Genomic DNA, 8,833 nt, shown 5'->3' on the forward strand with positions numbered 1-8,833 from the left:
GTGAATCTCTGTGATGTTCGATGGCAGGGGACCTGCACCGTTGGCCTGGTGTAATTGTAGATAAACTCATTACTGTCTGTGAGAGCAGCAATCTCCCACACCGGGCTTGTATTTATATTAATCAGACCCACCCACTGATTTGCTAATCGCCAATTCATTTACGGCAAGAGTCATTTAAACAAAAATAAAAAACCAATACTGGAATTGTGAAAATTGGCTGAAAGTATTCGTGCTTCTATAAAGATGCATTTGATTGCCTTGCAGTTATGCATAATACATGGCTTGTATTTCTGGTAACATTGATGTTGTATGTGAGATTTCGAATTAAAAAATACCACTGAATAAATCTATGGAGAGCCATCCATCCATCCATAAGCGGCAACCCAAACTAGAATGCAAAACACATGCATTCTTAATATATCCTGAAGACAATCACACATGGGTTTGAGTGAGGCAGCCCTACATTGACTGCCTCAGTAGTGCCACCCTGCTTTTCGGGCTTAGATGAATGGGAGATGATAGCATACCAGTGTGGTACCTGCCGGTCCCGATCCCGGGATCGAACAGTATGTGTCAGGCTTCACTGTAGGAGCCTGCGAGGAGAAAGACTTATGTGGTAGTGCTGCTCTGCAGTGTTTATGTTGGTTTGCTTGAGGTGATGCCTGCTGCACTGCATGCCATCAATAAATGGGGAACAGTGTAAAATCGGAAAGTGCTGTAGTGGTTTAGCCTGCGTGACCTGTGCCACAGCACTGCCACTCTGTGAGTAAATAATAAGTACTGCTTTTAATGATCTGCACTGACGGTAAACCTGTGGTGAACTTTATAGCCATCAGGAAAGGGACTCTTGTAATTTAACCTATTTCTTGGAATAGCTAGATTGTTTAACAACTTTTTAACATTATTCATCTATTTGGACACCAGCAGTCCATTAATAATTTTGCACACTTCGAAACACATTGCTTAGATATTTCGCCATAAATACAAGAACAAATAAGTTGTCCCTCACCTCTGGGAATAGGGTATGAATCTTTGCCTTGGTTCCATGGGCGTGGAATTTGAATGTTCTCCCCGTGGTGGAGTTTCCCCTGGGTTGTCTGGTTTCCCCTCACTGTCCAAATACAAGATACCAAATTGTCCATAGGTGTGAATGGTATGTGAGTGAATGATGTGTGACTGTGCCCTGCGATGGGTCGACACCCTTTCCTGGTCTGTTCCCTGCTTTGTGCCTGTAGCTTCTGGGATTGGCTCCAGACATCTGCGACCCGCTGCGTAGAATAAGCAAGTATAGAAAATCGATGTGAGGCACGAAGGATCATGCTTTTGCATACAGCAGTGAAGTACAGATAGCAATATTGTGTGACCATCTTTGGAAGGTTCAATTAATGCTATAGAAGGAAATAAACATAGAGTAATACCTCTATGAAGACCTGGTGGCACAAGCATGGAGACATACCTCATCTACGCCTGGTTTTAGCTCAGTGGTGTTAGTATTGTGCCAACAGATTCATGGTGTCTTGGGAATTCCATGATCTTACACGGCCTCCACTGCTGATTGAGTTCACCATGAATTTTCGAACTGTAACATCGTGGGTGCAGCCGTCAATCTGCCACCTTACACAGGCCAGCATGGAGAACTGACTCACTGAAGGACTTTGGCTTTGACCTTGATCACAGCTTACACCTTTCTTTATGCAAGGCAAGCAAGCCCACTCTTTCTTCAATAATGTTAGTATGCCTGTGAGGGTGGGGGGGGGGGGGGGGGGGGTTGGCCAGCCATTTGACCTTGGGCCCCAAGAGGTTTTTTTTCTTCCCTCTTGTGAGTTTTTGGTTCCTCCTTTGTCATTTGGCTTTTTCTTTCTTTCTTTCTTTCTTTCTTTCTTTCTTTCTTTCTTTCTTTCTTTCTTTCTTTCTTCTTTTCCCTGTTTATTGTGTACAAATGATATAGGAATGTATTACCCATGTGAAGTGCCTTGGGTAACTGTTGTGGAAGGTACTATATAAAAACAAAATGAACTGAACAGGATTGTAGAAAATTACTGATGCTTCCGAGACAGTTCTGTATTTTCTTGATAGAGCTGCATTTTTACTATTGAGGTGATGGGTATGAAAGAAACAGCGTAATTCTGCAGCATAGTCATTTACGATCGATTTGTTCTGTTGCCAGACCTGATTGATAAATATACTGTATATGTATGTGACCAAATTCCAAGCAGGAAATGATCTCGGCAGGTTTGCTGTTCCTGACAAGAGTACCAAAGACCGACTGCAGGCAACACTTAACAGCACCGATGCATTTTGCCTGTAAGAGTGAGGCACAGCTGATTAATTTTATCAAATATTTTAAAGTACTGGCCTCTAATTTCCCATTCATTATGCAGTTGCCCTGCTTTCAGATTATTTTGAAAAAGCTTGTATGGCCTACAAATGACTTTTTTGCATGGCTATTCTAGCCGCTGCAGATAGTCGGATGGCTTTTAATCATATTTTTGTGGTTTTGTCTTGTAGCCACATAGCCATGTAGTAAAATTATAGGTTTGAATCCCCCCCACCACGAAATGTATTTGCTCCCAACCAAACACGTAGCCAGGTAATAATACAGTGAGTTTGAGCCTCCCCTCAAAATTTGCCAGATCCCCCTGGAATTATGAAAATACCATAATATGAAAGTTTATTTATTTTATTTGAGTCTCTTTTGAAAATTAAGATGACAGGTCTGCAGATGACAGAAATAAAACAGCACACACTGCCTCATCTAGCCCATCACTGCCACACCTTACTGCTACACCTAACCCATCACTGCCACACCTTACTGCTACACCTAACCCATCACTGCCACACTTTACTGCCTCATCTAGCCCATCACTGCCACACCTTACTGCTACACCTAGCCCATCACTGCCACACCTTACTGCTACACCTAGCCCATCACTGCCACACCTTACTGCTACACCTAGCCCATCACTGCCACACCTTACTGCTACACCTAGCCCATCACTGCCACACCTTACTGCTACACCTAGCCCATCACTGCCACACCTTACTGCTACACCTAGCCCATCACTGCCACACCTTACTGCTACACCTAGCCCATCACTGCCACACCTTACTGCTACACCTAGCCCATCACTGCCACATTGTACTGCTACACCTAGCCCATCACTGCCACACCTTACTGCTACACCTAGCCCATCACTGCCACATTGTACTGCTACACCTAGCCCATCACTGCCACACCTTACTGCTACACCTAGCCCATCACTGCCACACCTTACTGCTACACCTAGCCCATCACTGCCACACCTTACTGCTACACCTAGCCCATCACTGCCACACCTTACTGCTACACCTAACCCATCCCTGTCACACCTTGCTGCCACACCTAGCCCATCACTGCCACACCTTATTGCTACACCTAACCCATCACTGTCACATCTTAATGCCACACCTAGCCCATCACTGCCACATTGTACTGCCACACCTAACCCATCACTGCCACATCTTACTGCTACACCTAGCCCATCACTGCCACATTGTACTGCCACACCTAACCCATCACTGCCACATCTTACTGCTACACCTAACCCATCACTGCCACATCTTACTGCTACACCTAACCCATCACTGTCACATCTTACTGCTACACCTAACCCATCACTGTCACATGTTAATGCCACATCTAGCTCATCACTGCCACACCTTACTGCTACACCTAGCCCATCACTGCCACACCTTACTGCTACACCTAGCCCATCACTGCCACACCTTACTGCTACACCTAGCCCATCACTGCCACACCTCACTGGCACATCTTACTGCCACATCTTAATGTCACATCTCACTACCACATCTTACTGCTACACCTTACTGCCACATCTAGCCCATTATAACAGTAGGCTGTGCTTGTTCACCATCGTTTTCACATGTCAGATTAGCACATGGAATGAGGGGTTGTTCTCTTTTGAATATTTTGGCTCACTTTTTTGGGATGAATGTTCAGAAAAAAGTCTTTAAACAACTGTGGATAGGCTCTCCTGAAAATACAGTTAGACCAGTACGTGCATTCCTAGCAGTTTATTTAGTTACCATCATTTACAAAACCACCCTACAAGATGACCATGAATTATGGCCTTCCAGCTGCTATGATTTACAAATTTACAGCATCATCTTCCAAATGATGTTCAGAAGCCCAACAGATGGACTGTAAAACTAATTCCCTATGTTGTGTTCCTTTTCCATATAAATCATAGTCTAGGAGATACACCCCCGATGAAACTTCCTGTAGAAGTTTGTGTTCTGATTTATGCAGCATTGACCCAGATGGTTGATGTTTGAGCCGTGATTCAGTTAAACTGTAATGGTATTCGTCCTCAGATCTGGAAGAAAATTGTCTTCAAATGTTGCTTGTTTTTGTTGCAGACTCAAATATTTCAGTTGATTTCTGAGACCGTCTGTGTCAGAAGAATGTGTTTGGAAATGGGGAGGGGGGGGAGCAACCTGCTGCATTTTTAGATGCCCTTTTCTCTTGAAGTGTGTCCTTCAAATTGTTGCTATGGAAACAAATGGAGTGTCTATGGGAGGGATTCCGAGGAAACGGACCAATTGCATAAGAGTGAGATAAACCTGATTCTCTGGACAGTCCCTGCAAAACGCCTCGTGGATGGTGTTTATGTGCATCTCCCTACAGGGGGCTTTTGCCAAAGATTCAGTGCGAGGGAGCTGCACATGCTTAAGATGAAATTACATCCAGGTGTTAATTCCTAACCCACCCCCCCCTTTGAAATGCCTGTTTTCTTTGTGCTCTCTCTGTTAGCCGGGGCGAACCCGTCACTGACGGTAAGAGAGAAGCCCGTTTTGCTTACTGTTTCATGTTTGTTACTAAAGCAGCGAGTGGGTCTCGTGGCTGGGGGAGGGTGCTGTTGTTCTGTTCTGAGAAGCACTGGAAGCAAGCTCCAGGTGCTAGCATGTCAGCCATGCCCCATCCGCATTGCCCTTAAGAGTCAGCCTGCGTGGCAGATGACGATATCTTTGTTTTAAATTCGCAAAGGTTCAGTTTGCGGCCACGCACCGCGCCTCTCGTGATGCGCTCGAGCGCTCCGCGGCACCGCACCATTGTTACGGACGCTGGTGGCTGCCTCCCGCCCGGCTGGTGAAGAGGAGCCAGCCCCTGACATCTCACATGCAGCTGCAGCTGCGACTGCGGCTGCGGCTTCCTCCTTTTTCAAAGACTCTCCATCAAAGTTCTCGCGCTGCCTTTTCTTGCTCTGGGGTATTTTGTCTCCTTGATTTCCATTTCTGCATAGTCTTCCCTAGCTGAAGAAATCTCTGCTATCTCTGTATTCACAGTATTGAACTCAGCATTTTCTCTCCTCCCCCCCCCCTCACCCCCCACACTGTGAAGAACAGGAATCTGGAGAAAACCGCCTCAGGCTCAGAGAGAAGGAGCCTGTGTGACTAACAGTGCGTCAGTGCCGGGATCATCAAAGTCAGTTCTATGTCCAATGTCCGGGGGGGACCTAAGACCTGTGAAGGTGATTCTCCCTGTCCCTTTCTGGCAGAAAATGTGCCCTGTGTGGCCCAAACAACAGGGGGCGGACATGTGTGTGGGGGTGGGCACACCAGACTGATCCCGGCTGTATTTAACCAGCATTGTGGACATGGCTGAAATCCCCTCCTAATCTCCCAGCTTGTCTTTACTTCACCCTAATGAAAGGGGTAGTGGAGTGCTTTCTGCGAGACCCCTTATGCCCAAAAGCTCGGCCCCCAGCTGATTTGCTCGGGAGCAGAACAGCCCCTCCGTACGCCTGTCATCTGGGCCACGCCCCCCCCCCCCCCCCCTTCCTCACGGACCTTGCTATCCGGCCACAGGGAGGCTCCGCATCTCAGAATCCTCTGGCTTTGCGGCGAGGCTCTGTCTCATTTCCATGTAAGGTATATGGCTGTTCGATGCGAATGTGCGAGATGACTGTACCGTTCTGCACCCCCGCTACAGACTGTGCACACGGATGACTCACACGCAGCTGAAAAGATCCATCTCCTGAGTCCATAGAGGCATCCTAGGCTACAGAACGGAATGGTGGCCAAGGCTATGTCCTCTGGACGTGGTGGGGGGTGGGGGGTCAATGCTGGGTCGCTGCTTTTTAAGAGGCAGGCTTTGCGTGCATCAGCCCAGGTAGAAAGGAATGTTAAAATATCAGAGTTGTAGCACAAGAGATACCAGCAGTGATACATTCCTGGTGTTTGGTACCAATGCACTGAACATTTTAAATCCCATCAGCTTTGCATTTACCTTTGCAGTTATTTATGTGGCAGATGTCTAATGCGATGTACAAGTGAGGGAAATAGCATGTTGCAAACATACATGCTGTCAAGGAATCAACTATTTTAGTGCAGCTAGACTGAACTTCCAATGAAAGCCCAGGTACATGTGTAAGCAGGATTGAAGCAGGAGATGCCCAATATATTTCAGACACAGCTAGAACCTAATAAGACAATTATTCAAACTAAATTTATTAAGAGGGGGGAAATAAGGGGTGACTGATTGGCGATGGCTTGAATGTGTTGATGTGAGGACACAGAAGCTGGTTCCCACGCTGCATCGCCTGGGATCATTTTAATTATTTTTTTCTGTTTGCAGTTTTTATAAGAAGCTGACGCTTCACGTTTTTGGCTTCATGTAAAGTTCACACAAACTTTGAGTTCATCCATCTACATTTATTGCGTATGTGAGAGGTCAGAAGCCAGATGAGCAATCTGCAGAGTGCGTCATTTTAAGATTAAGCATAACCGCTTTTCACTTGAGTTTTTTCACAGTACAATTTGTCTCACTTTCCACATGGCAGTGAAAAAAAATTACCCCTTGAATTTTGGCCCTGATTCCCTTGCAGACTATTCTGTGGAGAGGGATGGCGTTGCAGTATCAAACTTGCCTGTTCTGGTAGAACCAGCAGAGAGGTTTCTACTGCTCTAGATTTCACTTCCTAGGGGGCAAACCTGTGATGTAGAACTCGGGTTATTGAGGACCTGGTTTCTCTCAGCATGGGAACTGCAACAAGAAAGGGAGTCTTTTACAGTGTTGTGTGTTCAAAGGCTGGTAAATGCTTCTCCAAATATATTAAAAAGATGAATGATGTTATATATGTGATTTGGGCTTCTCTGGTAAATTTCCATCTTATTTTTAGGGAAAAGAAGCAGATGTTAGCCCCATAGGATACCAGCTCTTGATCTGGAGGCTTGCAAACAAAGGTCAAAGAGGAGGTGATCAGCTCACGCTTGATCTTGACCCCAGCTTAACATTAGGAAGTCAGGATTTTGCAGTGGTGTCCAGTTTCAGAGCTGCACTGTGAACAATTATTGTGTTTCCTCTGGAATCTTCCATATCTGCCTATCCCACTTGCAGAGGCTATGCCAGGAAGTACAGGGCACCAGGCAGGAGCTGCGGTGTATGGTGTGGGTTTGGACACTTTGCCTGTGATTGGAACATCCTTGGTTACATGATTGGCATGTTAAGAGCAAAGCCCCCAACCCCCAACTGCTCCAAAGATTGCCTGACCCTGCTTTCACAAAAAATGTCTGTCACTATGGATAAAAGCATCTCCTAAATTGATAATGCATTGTTTGTATATATCCATTATGAAACTGTAAGTCATGTTTTCTGACCCACATAAATCGTTGAACTCTATGTGCTTGTCAAAAACTTCTCTCGTCAAGGAAGAAAACACTGCTTGAAAAGGTGAGACAACAAGTAATATTTTCGTTCTCAACATATTTTTTTTACTAAACTGATGAGAAATCTACATTATCTTTGGCTGCAAGTGTAATAAATGGGGGTGATTTGCAAAGAACAAAAGGTCCTGCAGGTGATTTGACGTTGCTAAATTCCCCATTGTGTTGCTGCCTCACTATGGCTGACTGGCTGTAAGTGTCAGCGATCTCTTTCCCAATGTTTGTTGGAGTAGGCTTTCCATGACCTTGTACCTAATAAGGGAGCATGGATGGATGGAAAATTAACCATGCTGATTAATTATGATCTGTATTGTTTCATTCTTAGACAGGAATGGCTGTGTTCTGGCAGAAAAACAGAAAAATGATAAAAATAAAAAGAGTTAAGTGTTTATGATAACACTAAATGCAGTTGATGAGACCCTTCAGTTCACACCTTGGTGTGACTGACCCCCGACCCCAAAATGCTGTCCCACGCCCTACACCCTCTTTGATGGAACCCCTTGAGCCTCAGAAACGATCTCCTGTAGGGGTGAAAAGACAGACAGTCACTGAAGTGTTCATGCACGTATCTCTGTCTGGAACACGTTAATGTTTTCATCTCTGAAAAATGTTACTTGTAATGTGAGTTTAGTCTTATTTTTAAGTCTGTTTTAGTGTGACACAATTTTGGTGCTGTATTTTGAGCTTAAGTGATTCCTAAAATCTTTCAAGAGGTGTTTGCTCAAGGGAAAATTGAACATGAAATCTCTGTAGTGAATATTCTGTGGAATACCAAGTACAGCAATGCAACATGTCACATGAGCGCATCTGGAATTGTCTCTGCAAATTGTTGTGGGATCAAACGAGTTGAATAGCCTGGAGGTGGGAAATGGTGTGTGTGTGTGTATGTGGTGTGTGTGTGTGTGTGTGTGTGTGTGTGAGAATGTGGAGGGGGGGGTCAAAAAAGAAGGGTATTGGAGTCCCTGAAGGGCTTCATACATTTTTTTGCTGCTAATCATTTCCAATTTTCAATAAATACAGGCGTCACCAATTAGGAGCCTGTGAAATATGCAGGATTTGGATTTGGTTTGGCTGCAGAACATGCAGACGCAATTTACAGGATCCTCTG

Source organism: Brienomyrus brachyistius, chromosome 6 (genome assembly GCF_023856365.1).
Source record: "Brienomyrus brachyistius isolate T26 chromosome 6, BBRACH_0.4, whole genome shotgun sequence".
NCBI lineage: Eukaryota > Metazoa > Chordata > Actinopteri > Osteoglossiformes > Mormyridae > Brienomyrus > Brienomyrus brachyistius.